The sequence below is a fragment of the Ambystoma mexicanum genome, chromosome 10 (assembly GCF_040938575.1).
Source record: "Ambystoma mexicanum isolate Mex_15411 chromosome 10, UKY_AmexF1_1, whole genome shotgun sequence".
Classification (NCBI taxonomy): Eukaryota; Metazoa; Chordata; class Amphibia; order Caudata; family Ambystomatidae; genus Ambystoma; species Ambystoma mexicanum.
In genome coordinates this window covers 85024098-85039738 of record NC_090932.1, presented here as the reverse complement: position 1 = coordinate 85039738, position 15641 = coordinate 85024098, and the positions used below count along the sequence as shown (strand labels likewise).

Sequence of the window (15641 nt, the reverse complement as noted above, 5' to 3'; positions counted from 1 at the left end):
AATTATCTTGGGTTTGAATCTGACAGAATGTAGGCATGGCTTCTGCCGGTTCAGTCATTAAAGACTGTGTGGAGTATTGAATCCACTTATCATTACGTTTATCAATGCCTCTTTGTGGGAGGGATCAGTCTCAGATGTCTTTAAACGCAGATGGGTCACACCAATAGTACCCTGGACCCTGAGGAATGTGCTGATTATCATCCCGTAACAAATGTTCAATCCTATTGAAAGTGATTGATAAAGCTTCATCGATCCAGTTGAAACACTGTCTGGAAAAATATCGTCTTTTGGGAGATAGACAATCCGGGTTTCATCCCGGTAGAGGAACGGAGATGGCCCTTTTCGACTATTCTGATTCTTTTTGCTGCATTTTAGATGAAAGCCATTCTGGACTTCTGATGTTATTAGATTTGTCAGCCGTCTTTGACTTCCTGGATCACTCCATTATCCTTCACTCCTTCCAGTAGGTAACCAGGGCATCCAAGACAACTATCTTGTCGCTATGCTCCTCTTCGAGCGATACAGTATCTACAGTCACAGTGGTGAATGTGCCTCCGACCAAGAAACCGTACAGTTTGGCGTATCTCAAGGAGCTTGCATTTCCCCTTTTATTGTTCATATATGTAGGTAACTCATGGAGGTACAGGCTGATAGTGGTCTACAGAGGTGAGGAAATGGGATTCCCTTATAGTCTCTGTTTTCCTGTTCCAAAGGACTGGTAAGGGTCACTTCCAAACTCTTTCCCTTTCCTTTCTTCTGCTCTGATTCTGCTTTCTTTGCAGTTTCTAGGTATCTTACTGCTGAGATTTAGAAACTGTAGGATGTGGTAGAGAGACTAGAGGAAGGTTTGGCGGGATGCGGGAAGGCTAGGCATAGATGGGGGTGAAATTGACCCTCTAGTTTTAATTCAGATTTGGAGTTTGGGTTAGTTTGATGGCGGCTTCCTTTGGAGTGGCGAGAAAACTGTTCTGGATTGGGCGAGAGAGTGGTTCCTTCCAACCTCTGTAGGACGTTGTTTCACTTGCACAGTAGGATCTGCTCCGAATGTGCCAAAGGCGGTTACATTGTAATCCAAAGGATGGATTGATGATCAGGTGTCTGGCTGTCTAATTGGTTCCCTGGTAGCTGCAATGTGATGTGATATGATATAGTAGGTTATTTATAATGTGCTTAATATCCAGAAGTTTCTAAGCGCGGACCCAGGGATCAAACCTGTGTTGCTCCGTGTCCTCTTGCTTCCAAGGCGAGCTTGTTAAGTGTCTGACTTATGAGATACTGTATCTATTCTATCAACGAATTGTTGTGAAGGCAGGCTCACTGATTGGATCTAGCTGTGTGCTGGCTATGAAAGCATATAATAGAGCTATGCAGTTGTTAGACAGGCACAATGGGTCTGTCTGTGTGCAAGGTATGCATGCTGCTGAGGAATTGGTCGCGCTAGTGTCCGCTAGATATGCACGTGCTCATAGAGAGTCCTTCTAGCAATGTGCTCGGCGCGTAAGCAAACAGCTGAGCTGCGCGATTGTAATACGCCAAATCTGATAAGCAACGCGTCTCCCTCTCAGTGTGCTAGGTATGCACGCAGAAAACAGGTATGCAATTGTAATGCACTCTAACTATGTGCTAGGTGTGCAAGCACCCACCAAGAGCCAATCTAACGATGTGCAAGGAAACCACTGAGCTGTGCAATTGTTATGCAGCCAATAGCTATCTGCTACGTATGCAGACGGAAAACAAACAGCTATGCAATTGCTGTGTAGTCAGAGAACAGTGAGTTAATCTGGCTATGTGCTTGGTAATCAGGCAGCAATATGATGAGGTATGCAATTTCTGTGGAGGCACACAATCAGTACAACTGGCTCTATGCTTGTATGCAGCCAGCAAACAAACAGCTAGGCAGTCGCTAAGCAGTGGAACAGTGAATACGTCTAGCTGTGTGTTAAAAAGCTTGTGTGCTGGGTAAACATGCAAATACAGTGAGCTTTTCTGTTATCATGCATGCGGGCACTCTTTGTTATGCAGTCCACGCAAACAAGTCCAGCACTGTATTTGTGTGGTATGCCGTCAGGCCCTTTTAATGCATCTGTCTCTATGCTACATTTTCAAGCTGTACGAATGTTTCATGTGGCATGCACAGTGAGTTAGTCTAGAAGTGTGGTATTTATGTATTTATTTATTTATTTATGTATCTATTTCTAACGCGCCAAAGCCCGGGGGCATCATATATATATGTAATTAAATGTAGTGGCTATGCCCTTGATAACCTGGTCAGCACAACAAGACAATCTGGTTATGACCTAGGTATGCAAGCAATCCCACCGGGGAAATCTGGCTGTGCAACTGTCAGGCAGACAGCGCACATCAATGTATCTATGCGCTCCTTATGTATTAAACAGTCTTGTTATGCAGGTAAAACTGTGAGTCGGCTTGGCCTTGTGCTATGTATGCAGCGACCTTGTTCTACAGTTGTTGTAGGAGCAACAAGCGAGGTAGGGATTATTATGTTGGCAGTCTGTGACCTCGCCCAATTCAAATTCTCCCTCTCCACAACCCGTGTTCAATCAATTACAACATCACCAACATCGCCACATTTCACTAACCACAAACAGTCTGTCCCAAGAGACAGGCGAGGGACATGGAAGCATGTTACTGAGAGGGCCCAGACTTCTCAAACACGTAAGCAGCAGGAAACCTTGCCCCATGATGGTCTGCGTAGCCCACTCATTGGACAAAATTGGTGGAGGCCATTGGGACAATAGGCGGAGGAGTCTCTTCAAATGGTACTGACCGACAATAGGGGGAAAACCCTAATGCATGGAATGATGTTGACTCCATTATCTCCCATTTCACTGCTATCCCAACCATAGTCTGGTTCTAGTTGATGTCAGACCTTGAGTATGATTATGATACAAAGGTCTTGATGTGTCTTGTTAACACACATACACCGTGAGTGGATACTAGATACTTTAATTGACCAGCGGATCGGCACACCGACCATCCTCCTCCTCTGTCTCTCACCAGCCGTCACTCTCCCCCTTCCTTCTACGTTCTCGTTCTACACTCATGAACGCTGCTAGTATAGCAAACAATACAACACATCTGCCTCCCCATAAAAATCAAAAATAGAAAAATTGAACAGTAAAATCCAGTACACGGGCAAATCATATACAACAGCCCGTACATATATAACACCAACTAAAATTACACTATTTCAAAACATAGTCCTTGGATCAAGTTCCCTCATTTCATAATATAGTGCTTGGACCAAAATGGTGGTTTGTGAATTCTACTCCCTGCAACTGAATCATTCACATTATTCCTATCTCACACAATGCACTCATCTTGTATCCTACCCTCACTACTTCCACTGGTGATCCTTGCGTCTGGAATAACTTCATCCATATCTTCACGCACCCACAAATCAAGCTTTCTTCTACCACAACTACCATCACCCACACGTCCACCATGCCAATTCCTCCTACTCAATCGATTCACGCTCCACACGGTTTCATCTTCAATTCTGACAGACCTGTTAAACACCTCTTTTATTATGACTAGATCTGAAAACTTGGAACCTCCTTTACCCGGAGACACCTTTTTTCTCTCAGAAAATCATGCGGCTTGAACTTCCTCTTAATACTCAGCATGCTCGAACTTACTTCATCTCTGCCCCTTTTCCCCAAACATTTCCCTAGATTGACCAATGCTGGAATAAGCACAATGTCATCTTCTCTGGCCCTCTTGATCGGAAACAGTGTCTTCTCTGAATCTTTACATACCGACGTCCTTATACACCACAATATTTTCTCAATGGCCAATCTCACATCCCAATTGTTTTTCACAGCTTGTTCTACAGCCTCCACCATGACTCTGTTGCACCTTTCTGCTCACCCATTGGTCTGCGGGTAGTAAAGTGCTGAAAATGTCCACTCAATTCCAGCACTGCAAGCATATTTCATTTCCACACTCCTAAATAGCACCCCATTATCACTCACTACCCTCATGGGGTAACCGTCCCTTCTGGTAATGGTATGCTATGGTATGGTAATGCTTATTTATAAAGCGCCTATACATGGGCAGTGTTTCAAAGCACTCAAGGAGGGTGAGAACACGGGGAAAAACAACAGTCGCTCAGAGCCCTTAAATTTCTGAGACGATAACGGTCTGCACAGTCAGAGTAAGTGAATATGATGCATTTAACAGTTTAGATACAGCAAATAGACTTGACAGCGATTCTGTGGTTTTTTCAAGTGCACATTAAGGGGTGAAGACAAGGGAGAACAGACAGAACGATCTTCAGGCAGAGCTGTATACAGATCGTGTAAGTGCAGGCCGGGCAAGGGAGGGAGAGCTCCAAGTGCACCCGGTCGGTGGAGACTGGGGAAGTGCAGAGAGAGAAGCTCTCTAGAATGTATTACAAGTGCAGTGAGGGGGTGGGGTGCAGCGCCCTGAGGTAGTGCAGAAGAACTGGCAGGGGTGCCTGGGACCTGTGAAACTCTGAGGTACACCAGGCGGCAGGGGCGATGCTAGGGGGGGGCTAAGGGGGCTATAGCCCCTGATCTTTTGGTTGTAGCCCCGGATAGAATCTCAGGATCTACAGCCAAAAGACTAGCTAGCCCCCAGTCCCAACAGTTCCCACAACAGCTTAGCCCCGGGTCTTTTCCAGACCTAGCAACTCCCCTGCCAGGCGGCCAGTCAGTAAGCTGTATGGAAGAGGAGGGAAGAGATTGAAGAGCAGAGAGCTAGGTTAGCAGGGTAGGGGGAGAGAGAAGGAGGAAGAAAAGAGGAAGGTCTTAAGGAGGTTCCAGAACTTAAGAATATCAGGCTCAAGACGGAGGGTGGCAGGGAGGCTGTTCTAGAGGGAGGCACCTGCTGAGTAAAGGGATCTCCCTCCAAATCACTGCTTGGAGAACCGGCTCATTCGCAGAAGGTTGGGGGTAGATGAGCAGAGGGCTCGGGAGGGACAGTATTTAGGAAGGTAGCATTGTTGGTAAGTAGGTCCCAGGGCCCAGAGGAAAGCCTTGTGGACAATGCAGAGGGTCTTGAATTTCATCCTTGCAACCACAGGGAGCCAGTGAAGGGATTTCAGTGCCGGAGAGATGCAGTTCCTGGGCTTGCGGCCAAGGATAACTCTTGTGGTTCTGTTCTGGATGAGTTGCAGAGGGCGCAGTTCTGAAGACACTTTAAAAAACTGTAACCACATCACATGGTCTGACATCTTGTACCAATTTGGCTTCAACCCATTGTGAGAAACTTGACGGTATTCTCCCACCTACACCCCTGGGATCTTCCAATCAGGTGGCCAAGTAAGGGCCATCGCTTTTGGTTCCTGACCATGGTGGTGGCCAAGCGAGGGAGGATCACCTGAGTGGAGTGTCAGGGGGGATTGGATGGAGAATACCCAAGGGTGAGACATGGTATTCCCCCTGTCCCAATTATACACCAACCCACTCTCCCTTAACCTTAATGGGGTATTTCCAAGCACACCCCATCTCCCCCTCCCCATTTCCAGTAATTACTGGGACAAATAAGAGGCAATCGGGAGTAATGCGGATTACCCATAGAAACGACTTAGGGATACACAGTGAGGCCTACCATGTAACACCAGTAGACTGTCCCACTGATAGAGTCAGGCATGGTTAGGCAAACACCCCAAACCATTTAAACCTGACTACACTTGACAATTACTTCAGGCATAAAAGGTGAGATTCTGCCAGGAAGTGTGAGCGAGCTAGGATTGCTGGTTGGAACGTGAAGGCAGCAACACAAGAAACCTGGGAGGACCGGAGGAGAACGGGACGCTTAGCCACTGGCCCGGTGTACCAGAGGGCTTGCAGCGAAGCGAAGGAGCCGGGCCTACGTGAAAGCAGATGAAGGTGAGGTGCTGCCTATTGGCCGTGTCCAGGCCAGTGCTCATTCCTCTGAGACATGTGTCAGTCCCAGGGGTGACTGAGGGGCAAGTGGTGAGACCCTGATCTCACGTCCCCTATCCCGTGGAGCTGCTTGCCGGCACTGCGCTGTCTGGGAGAGTATCACTATGTGAATGAGGGGAACCCAGGCACATGAGGATGGCTGGAGCGGGAGCAGCAGCATGAAAGCAGAAAGGAAAGCAGTAAGTGGAAAGGAAAGCAAAGAAAAAGCAGAGTGTGCAAGGGGCGCAAAGCAAAAGACAGTAACGTGAGGGTGCAAGCAACACAAAGCTGGAAAAGGGGGTGCAAGCGACCCAACAGATTTACAATTAGTGGTAGATTGAAAATGAGTGAAAAGAAAGCAAAGCGAGGGTGCGAGCGACCAGAAACAGGAAAGAAATAGCGAGTGACCCGACAGATAGAGAAAGTGAATTACAAAGAGAGAGAAAGTAACAAACAGGGTGCAAGCAACCCAAAAGCAGGAAAAAGGGGTACAAAAGACCTGCAGTCTGAAAAGGAAAAGTGAAAGAGGCATGAGGCAAGGAAAGAAAGGTGCAAGGGTGCATAACCAAATAACAGAATGTGACAGGGGCACGCTAAAGTCAAGAAGATTCTGCAAGAGGCATATCTAAGAAGAAAGATGGTGCAGGTGTGCACCATTGAATGAAAGAAAGGTGAAAGAAGGTAAAAGAAAAACAAAGTCTTTGTGGAAAAGAGCACAAGTGGGAAAGATGTTCAAATGGAAGAAACAGAGTAAAAAGAGAGGGGTGAGGAGTCAGAGCAGTCGCTCAGGGGAGGAGCCAAAGCCAGCATTTTTTAAAGTCTCTGACACTATCCCATGGAAAGAACTGTGTGTTAAAATGGTGCATCTTGGCAAGGTGAACCTTTGTATGAAACCAGAGCGGCCTAAGCTTGGGGAAGGGAACCCTAAGAGGCCCACCAGAGACATTGTGAACATTGTAAAGAGAGGCCTAAATCTTGGGTAAGGGAACCCTGAGAGGCCTAACAAGAACTGTGTCTTTTTATTTGGAACTGGAAGGATCGAAGCTTGGCGAAGGGAACCCTGAGAGAACCAGAGACATTGGGAACTCTATTGACTTACGGCAAGGGCCCTACATGGAAGGCTCCAAGGGCAACCCTTTTGAGTTGAACTATTTTGAACTGGCAGAATGACACCTATGGGTAAGACTAACTGAAACCAGCTGTGGTTTACATTTCCTTTTTTTAACCACCATTTTTTCTTTAAGTAGATCCCTGAACACATTTTGTGAGGGCAAGCATGGGTTTAGACACAGACTGGCTTTGGTTTTGGACTTATGGACAACAACGGCCCTTAGAAGCATCAGTTGAGGGAACTTCCCCTTTAGAGTTAGGGCCAGTTAGGCATTCTACCCACCCAACAAAGCTCATAAAGTTTTTCTAACTGTTATCTTTGAGTATGTGTCTCTCTTGATATCATGCCTGTCTCACAACATCCAGAACAATGATCCACCATCACTATAAAAAAGATCCTCTCTCTCCCGAATCTATTGTATGGGCCAACAATATCAATACCCAACTGCTCCCCTGCTTCCTCAGGTTTGGGTACTACACCCAACTCATTACTTTGACTCTTGCAACGTTTGTCAGAATTCTGACAAGGCTAACAGTTCCTCACAAGCCTCTCTACCATCAAATCCATGCCTGGCCACCAGCACTTAGCTCTTAAATCCCGACCTTGATGAGCCTTCTCTATTAAGTCCACTCCTAACGTCTCCAGTGGTACCAACCTGTCACCTCTGAGTAACACTCTGCACTCTATCGAATACTCTTCTCTAACCTCCCAGTATGGCATGACCTTATTTTTCAATTCTCTTTTAGTTGGCCATCCTTTAGTCATGAACTCAACAACTTTCCCAAGTACCTGGTTCCCTACAAATTCCTCCATCCATTTGTGCTTGGAGAAAACCTCACTGACTACTGCTACAACATCCTCTTCCTGACCTTATTCTTCCGCAACTTTATCCTTGATTGGTAACCTCAAAAGAAAGTCTGCTAAATTATTCCTCACTCCAGGCACGTACCTGTTCACAAAATCATAACCTTGCATAACCTTGCAATCTCACACTCAGTCTTGCTAACCTCGGCATAGCTTTGCAAAAACCCTTGACTGTCAACAATACCACTAAGGGTTTATGGTACACAATGTAAATCTGCTTCCCCAGATGTAGATTCTGAAGTAATGTATTCCCCAAACGCAAGCCAACAACTCTCTTTCTATAACTGGATATCTATTTTCTACTTCAGTCACTGCCCTTGATGCATAGCAAATCACCCTTTCACACTTCTCCACAACCTGAGACAAAACTGCCCCCAGTCCTAGTCCACTGGAGTCCACCGTAAGCTTGGTCTCATTACCAACAACAAATCAACCAAGTTCCACGGCTCCACAAATATTGCCTTTTATGACTTTGAAAGCATGCACACATTTCCCGTCCCACACAAATCCAATATGTTTCCAACTTCCTAATAGGTTCTGTGATACTTGCAAAATCGCTCACAAACTTACTATAGTACTCACACAGAATATTTACCTCACTTTGACCATATTTGTAGGCGCTGGTGCATTCCTTATAGCTTCCATTGCATCCACCTTGGGTCTGTCCCCTTTCCCAATCACAATGTGCCCCAAATACTCCACTTCACTCTCATTGAATTTACATTTGCTTCTTTCCACTTTTCATCCCTTTTCAGCAAAATTTTGCAATTTCATCTGCAATCTCTGATCATGCTCATTCTCTCCCTTTCCATACACTATTATATCATCTTGGTATACTAGTGTTCCTTTTAGTACCTTGAGCACCTGTGTCATTGCTCTATGGAACACACCGGCTGCCGATATCAGCCCCAAAGGCATCCTGTTCATACGATGCATCCCGAAGGGTGTGATGAATGCCATTAAGTCTCTACAATCCTCTGTCAAGTTTATCTGGTGGTACGCATGAGATAAATGCAATGTCATAAAAACGTTTGCTCCTTCGATGCAATTTAACATTTCTGATGTGATTGGCTTCAGATAATTGTCCACCTGGGTGTTTCTGTTAAGATCTTTTAAGTCTACACATAATCAGAGGTTTCCATTTTTTTTCACTGCTACAACAATAGAACTCACCCATTGCAAAGATTACATTTTCTCGAAAACGTTCTCTTTTTCCAATCTGTCCAATTACACAAAAGGGAAAGGTCTGGCTTTCTTGTGGATCACTGGGACCACCTGGGGTTTAAGTATAATTCTATGTGCGCACCCTTTAAGCAGCCCCAACTTTGTCTGGAACACATCCTCCTTTTGTTCTTCATCTTTTCAAGCCTCACATTTTCCACCACCCATATAAAATATGGGGTCAAGTTCGTATGGATCAAGTCGAATTTTCAGCTTAACTCGATCACTCTAACCCAGCACTCTTTTCATGGCCACATATAGCTTAATTTCTGCTGTGCAGTCCTTAAACTGCATCTTATTCATCAAGTAACCAAGGAGGTATATCGTAGACCCTTCAAACCCTCATGGGTTTCTTATGTTCCAATGGTGCAACCTGTGTTTGAGACCTTAAGTTGTTAATTCTTGCCATTTTCGTTCTATAAATTTTGTATAAAACATTTATCCACCATTACTTTTAGTAGCCAATTTTTGACAATAACTACACATCTAGGGCACTTCATCCCTTGTTGATTGTCCTCTTTCACTACTACAACTCTTTCTTCCTCTGAGTTGGAATCTTCTTGAACAACCTGCAAACTACTGCAAAATTACCCCGGCCCTTACATGCCGCACACATTTTGTCAATGGCTGGACAGTTTCTGGACGTAGCATAATGCCCTGCTCTTCCACATTTGAAACACCAATCTTTCTCTTTTGTTTTTCCTGACCGGTATGTGCCATCCTCGCTATTTCTTTTTTCTCTTTAGGAACAGTGCCATCCCGATCCTTATGTCTTGACTGTGTTTCGCCACTGGATTCCTCTTCTTTTTCATTTTGTGCCTCCTTTTTCTTCTGACCACAGTTATACGTGTTCTCCTATTTCTTCTTCCTTGTTTTCTTCAGACGGTTGTACTTCCTTCTTCTTATTCCTGATTTCTTTTGAAAACCTCTGGGCGTGTCCTGTCCTTTTTACAATCACTAATGCTTGCTGTAGTGATGGGTCTCCTACCACCCACAATCTCTCTTGGCTTTCAGAACCCTTGGTATGTATGATAATCTGACAACCTATTAACTCTTCTATCATAATACCTGCTCCAAACTTACATGTAAGTGCCAATTTCTTTTTAGAGTAGACACATATTCCTCAACAGGTACTTCTTCCTTTTGCAGTCTCATGTAGAAGTTGAATCTGCTGATTGCAACATTAGTCTCTGGTGCGTACAAATTATCTAATTGTCTAATATTGCATTTATGTGCATCCATGTCTCCAGCATCCAATTCTGATAGAACTGAAAGTTCACTATAACTGCGCTGCTCTTCTGGGCCATGGGCATGCAAGAAAAGTAACTTCTTTTTTGCAGTAAGATTTTCTTGCTCAACAGTCTTTATGTAATTATGCCAATAGTCCCTCAACTCAGGCCAGGGTTTGGGAGGAATCTTTCTGGTTGATGTACTATTATTCCTTGCATGGCCATGTTTCCAAATGTTTCTTTAATCTCATCAGTAAATGCTCCTTAATACAGTGCTACGTGTATATCAACTCACAATTTATTTTCTTTTTTTGTCTACTTAGGTACTGTGATGAGAAAGACCTTTAATTAACACTGAAAACCATCATTTACATTCCTGGTACTGTGACGAGGAGGATCAGTCTTCGTTTGAAGGATGTGTCTATTCCCAGCCAGTGGAACACGCAAAGGTGGCTGATCTGGTTGTTTATGCTTTGTGTGTGGCCGTGTCAGGGGCATTCTGGCCGCGACTTGCGAATACAGTTACTTTGCGCAAACAATTCCATGAATAAGCAGGGCGCACATTTTTTAATCTGTGTGCATGCTCGCGCATTGTCCTTCTCGGCACAGCACTTGCAAGATTTATGCGCACATTTCCATGAATCGGGCCCCAAGTCTTCAAAATCTGAAAGTGTGTTCAGTGCACAATCCCAGATTGCAGCACTTTTCCTGATCTTTAAAATCAATTTCTTTGTCTGCACATCACTTGGAGATCTCTGGAGAAATATGATTCTTCCATTTTTTCTGTAATGTATTACTTAATTTTTACCTTTGAGTTTTTTTTGCTTGGTGAACATCATTCTGTGTGTCTCAGGACATGATGCTTTACATATGTTTCCCTGGTTAGTCCCGCGGGGCTTATGTTTTTCTCGAGAAGATTCCTTTGTCCCTTTTTAGTTTTGGCATGAAAAGCGAAGGTAGAGAGATGGCATGTGAGGAGAGATGCTCAGCCGATGGGTGGTTATTTACCACCCATTGACCGTACATGGGCATGCTAGTCCCTATGACCATTCCTGTCCACTACCTGCCCCTCCCTGCTCAAAAACGCATCCTCCTCTTTGAGTCTAGCTCTCTCATTTCTGGGCACCCTTCTTAAAGGCAAAGACTTAATTGTAGCTGTGAACAAGTTTACCATCTCCTGATGTGATAACACTGTCCTAGCTAAGTGTCCCTTCATCCACTTGATTATAAGCAGTATCTTTGCCCTTGCACTGACTACCTGTAAACAAACAGGCACTGGCAAAGCAACGTGTTTTGACTCTTAAACAGGCATTTACCAGCTAGTACCATTATGACAGTGCATTGAACATGTGGATACCATGCCTACACAAGCCAAAGCTGTTTGCTCTGCTAATTCCTGTTTATCCTGGTGCTAATGTACCTCCTATTCAACACTGCAAAGTTCTGAGGCAGGGGTGGAGCGAGCCAGCCAGATTGAGGATCTACCACCTTCCTGAATTGAGAAGGTCGCAGGCAGAAGGTAGCACTCTGCAGTGACGCTCAGCACGGGATGCTCCTGGGAATGGGGCACTACAGCAAGAGCCTGTCAAATCTCTCAACTGTGAGAGTAGAGAATGTTTAAACAATCATTAACAGGCAGCAGCCTTTAGATTACCAACATCTCCCAGAGATTAGAATGTTTGTGAAACTAAATATCCTCAAAATTGGGGTAGAAGATGGGCTTTGGGGACGCATAATAGATGAAGAAAGAGACTAAAGATAACAATATTCTGCCTCCTAGACTCAGAGGAAGATTGTGAGTGGGCGTGCGTGTGTGGGTCCCTGTGTTAGCGAGGCCAGAGTGCACCAAAAACAAAGACACAATTGGTAGTGGCCATGCAGGCACTGGAGGAGTTTTGGGTGATCCCTCATAACCACACTCACAACCTGCTTTTTAAACCTCTCTGCAGCTCGACCAATTTTCATTTGCATGTGCTAACTGAGAGCCCCTCCACCCAGTGTCTAAGTACAGGGTTTTGTGTCCCGTGACTCAAAGTACTAAGAGATAAAGGGTGGTCGGCATCCTACTCCAGTCCCACTCTACCTTTAAAACAAGCACTGGCATTCATGCCCCTTGCAAGTAATTCAGCATCTAAACAAACCAGTTTCCAGCACCTCCGGTTTAGAGGAGCAGCTGCATGCCTCTGCAGGAAACACTGCCTCCTACCTACCATATGCTGGAGACCTGATATTGTTCCTTGTTTGACACCAGCAGTTGTGGCAATACCAGAGCGTGTGTTCGAAAGAAGATACCCATTGAGACAATCCCTACCAAATGTATCTCTGAAGAGATGGCAACTTGAGGGAGGAACTCCGTGAAGGAATATGAGAAGGAGCAGAGAAAAGAAGCCAGTGACGTCACAAAAAGTATGCACAACCTCTTACTGACTGAAGAGAATATATGGATCCTAAAGAAACTAATGATGAAGTAAGGAATCGAGTGAACTCTCAAATATAAAGGAAGAAGATTACACGTGCACAAAGTGCTACAGAAAATCAACCATTCAATAAATGTGCAGACACTGAAACGCAAGGTAGATCAAGTCCTCAAAGAAGCTGGCTATATGTAGTGATTAGAATGCAGGCAAAGCCACCATTGTATAGAAACTGGACATCAGTATCATGAATTTAGTAATCCAGGACCCATGAAGCGGGAAGGGAAAGCTGTGTCACAGCAAGAATAAGTCAAATCGTGGAATTGCAAGACAAGGTTGTCTGGCCTGGAGTCAAGACTGAAGCAGCCAAGATCAACTATCTATTCTGGAAATGGGCAAACGTGCAAAGGATGAATCATCCCTTGTTAAGATGTAAAGAAAGAACACCAAGAGTGCCAAGTTTAATTCATTAAGGGCATTTCAAAGCTACAAAATGGACCAAAGCGTAGTCTCCTGTCACATGAGCTAAGGATGAAAATAGAGTTCAAACTTGAAGTCCCAGAGCATGATAGCGAGTGCGCTCGTTCCCATCTATATTAAAAGACAAGGATACTTTGCAAGGCCAAGTTCAAAGACAATCTTCATGGCAGAAGGCATGCACGATGGGAGATGCTGGGCTAATTGTGTGGGTAGGTAGTGTCATTCCCCATCTCCTTGCACCTGGGTCTGGGCTTACGTGCTGCTAAGTGAACCAAATGTTCCAGACCTGGCACAAGCGTGGCAACCAATTATAGTAGTCCATTTAATGAAGGACCTTCTAGTTTAAAAACCAAAGATAACCTGTGTATCTAATGCTTCTGTAGAGGACATGTTTTAGAGGTAGGCATATGTTGTCGACCTGATAGGGGGCAGCCAATCACAATCCTAGTTCCTACAGAAAGTATACTTAGATGTTCCTCTTAAGCCAACACCGACCCGTAGCAGGTTTTTTATTAGTGCCACATAGTATGATGTCACCTCTGATGTATTTTTGATATAAATGCTATGTTTTGTGTGAAGATCGCTGAGAGAAATCGAGCGTACATCTGTTGATGTTCGCTGTAACTCCCTGTTTTAGATCATTGTTAATAAAACAGTACTTTGCCATCTTCCTCAGTTGGTTCGGTTATTTGGACTCAGAATATATCTTGTGTGATCCCATCCATTACATATGCACATTCCTAAATGGCCCTAAACTGACATGGTAGCGGTTTGGATGGTTTAAAGATCCAAACTTGTTCAGCACCATATTTTCGGACGATCAGGCATCCTCCGCCATTAGCTGGAATAACGCAGAGTTTCCTGTGGAGAGCGGCCGATAGACATTATATTGCAAGAAGAACCGAGACGGTGGGCAGGTCCCCCTTTGAAGAAATCCCTGCCCGGTTTCCACAGGCACTCTGCGGACAGAAGGCGAAGTAGTCGGATTGGATGAGGATTTGATACCGAAGACCACAAGTCGATTAACGAATGGTGAGTAAACTAAGGGGAATGGCAAATAAAGGGATGGGATTGTAATAATTTTGAGTAACGGGAAATGATTGTGAAGATAAAGAGATACCACCTAGGATTTCTAATTCAAGGGAATTAGAAGGAGGCATTTCAAACTCCAAAGGGAGTAGAGAGAAATATAAAAAGCACAGGTCAGTACCGTGTAAGGGAATGTCTCAATCCCTGTACAGGGTAAAAGTAAAGGCGAGGGAAGAAGTACCCTGTATTTTTGAATGAGACATAAATAAGTTATGTTATGTTATTTTGAACTTATATAGTGCCTTATATACCATTGGTATGGTCTGAAGGCGCTGGTAGGTTGAACGCCCTGGGGAACCGAAGTTCAGATCAGTAGAGAGATTAGAGAGAGTCATAGGTGCAGGTGTGCACCGGGTATGTGTGCAGCTCGTGCGGTATTCGTGTAATAGCTGCTTCTTAGTGGTAGGTGTGGTGGTTGAGAGATTAGGAGAATGTATTCGTTCTGGTAGGTTTTATCCAGAACGGCTGCCTTAGGCCTGAGGAGAATGCTTGGCTCGGGGGGGGGGTGGAGTGAAACCAGCAGTGTTTACTTGTAATGATGTGGAGTGAGCGGCGGATGTTGGTATGAGAACAGTTATACCGAATGGTGTCATAGTATCTCTGTGTTCTAGTTGAGTGGTGATGTGAAGGAGAGAGTAAGCGTGGTGGTGTGATATGATGGGTTATATGCTCTTTCAAACGTTCTCTGCATTCTAGACCATACTATATACGTCACGAAATTCTATGCGCTCCAGTCCGTACCGTGCACTCCTATCCACTCCATGCACCCCAGTCTGGTCCAATACACTCCGATCTGCCCCGCGCGCTCTAGTCTGCCCCGCACATGCGCTCTTGTCCGCCCCACGCATGCCCTCTTGTCTGCCCCACGCATGTCTTCTTGTCCACCCCACGAATGCCCTCTTGTCCGCCCCACGAATGCCCTCTGGTCTGCCCCACACATGCATTCTTGTCTGCCCCAAGCATGCACTCTTGTCTGCCCCACGTATGCACTCCTGTCTGCTTCATGCTCGACGCATTCAGTAGCTCTACGTAGTCATCCATTCTATGCACTCATCAGTACTGGATGCATCTGTTCTCGTTCCTTCTACGTACTTGTCCGCTCTACGCAACACGTCAGTTCACTCTGGGCACTTGATTGCTCCAGGCACTCGTTCGCTCCAGGTACTCATCCGCTTTATGCCCTCATGCGTACTATGCGTTCACCTGTTTTACGCACTCATCCCCTCTACGCACTCACCCCCTCTACGCACTCACCCCCTCTCGCACTCACCCCCTCTACATACTCACCGCTCTATGCACTCACCCCCTCTAGGCACTCATC

General features: G+C 45.1%; 1 long non-coding RNA gene across 1 annotated transcript in view; it reads left to right on the top strand.

Moving 5' to 3' along the window:
* LOC138491180 (uncharacterized) overlaps nucleotides 1–13889 on the top strand; it is an 87858-nt gene extending 73969 nt beyond the window's left edge. Inside the window, exon 3 of the long non-coding RNA XR_011275975.1 lies at nucleotides 10661–13889. This is a non-coding gene — a long non-coding RNA (uncharacterized lncRNA). The remainder of the gene's footprint in view (nucleotides 1–10660) is intronic.
* The last annotated feature ends 1752 nt before the right edge of the window (nucleotides 13890–15641 follow it).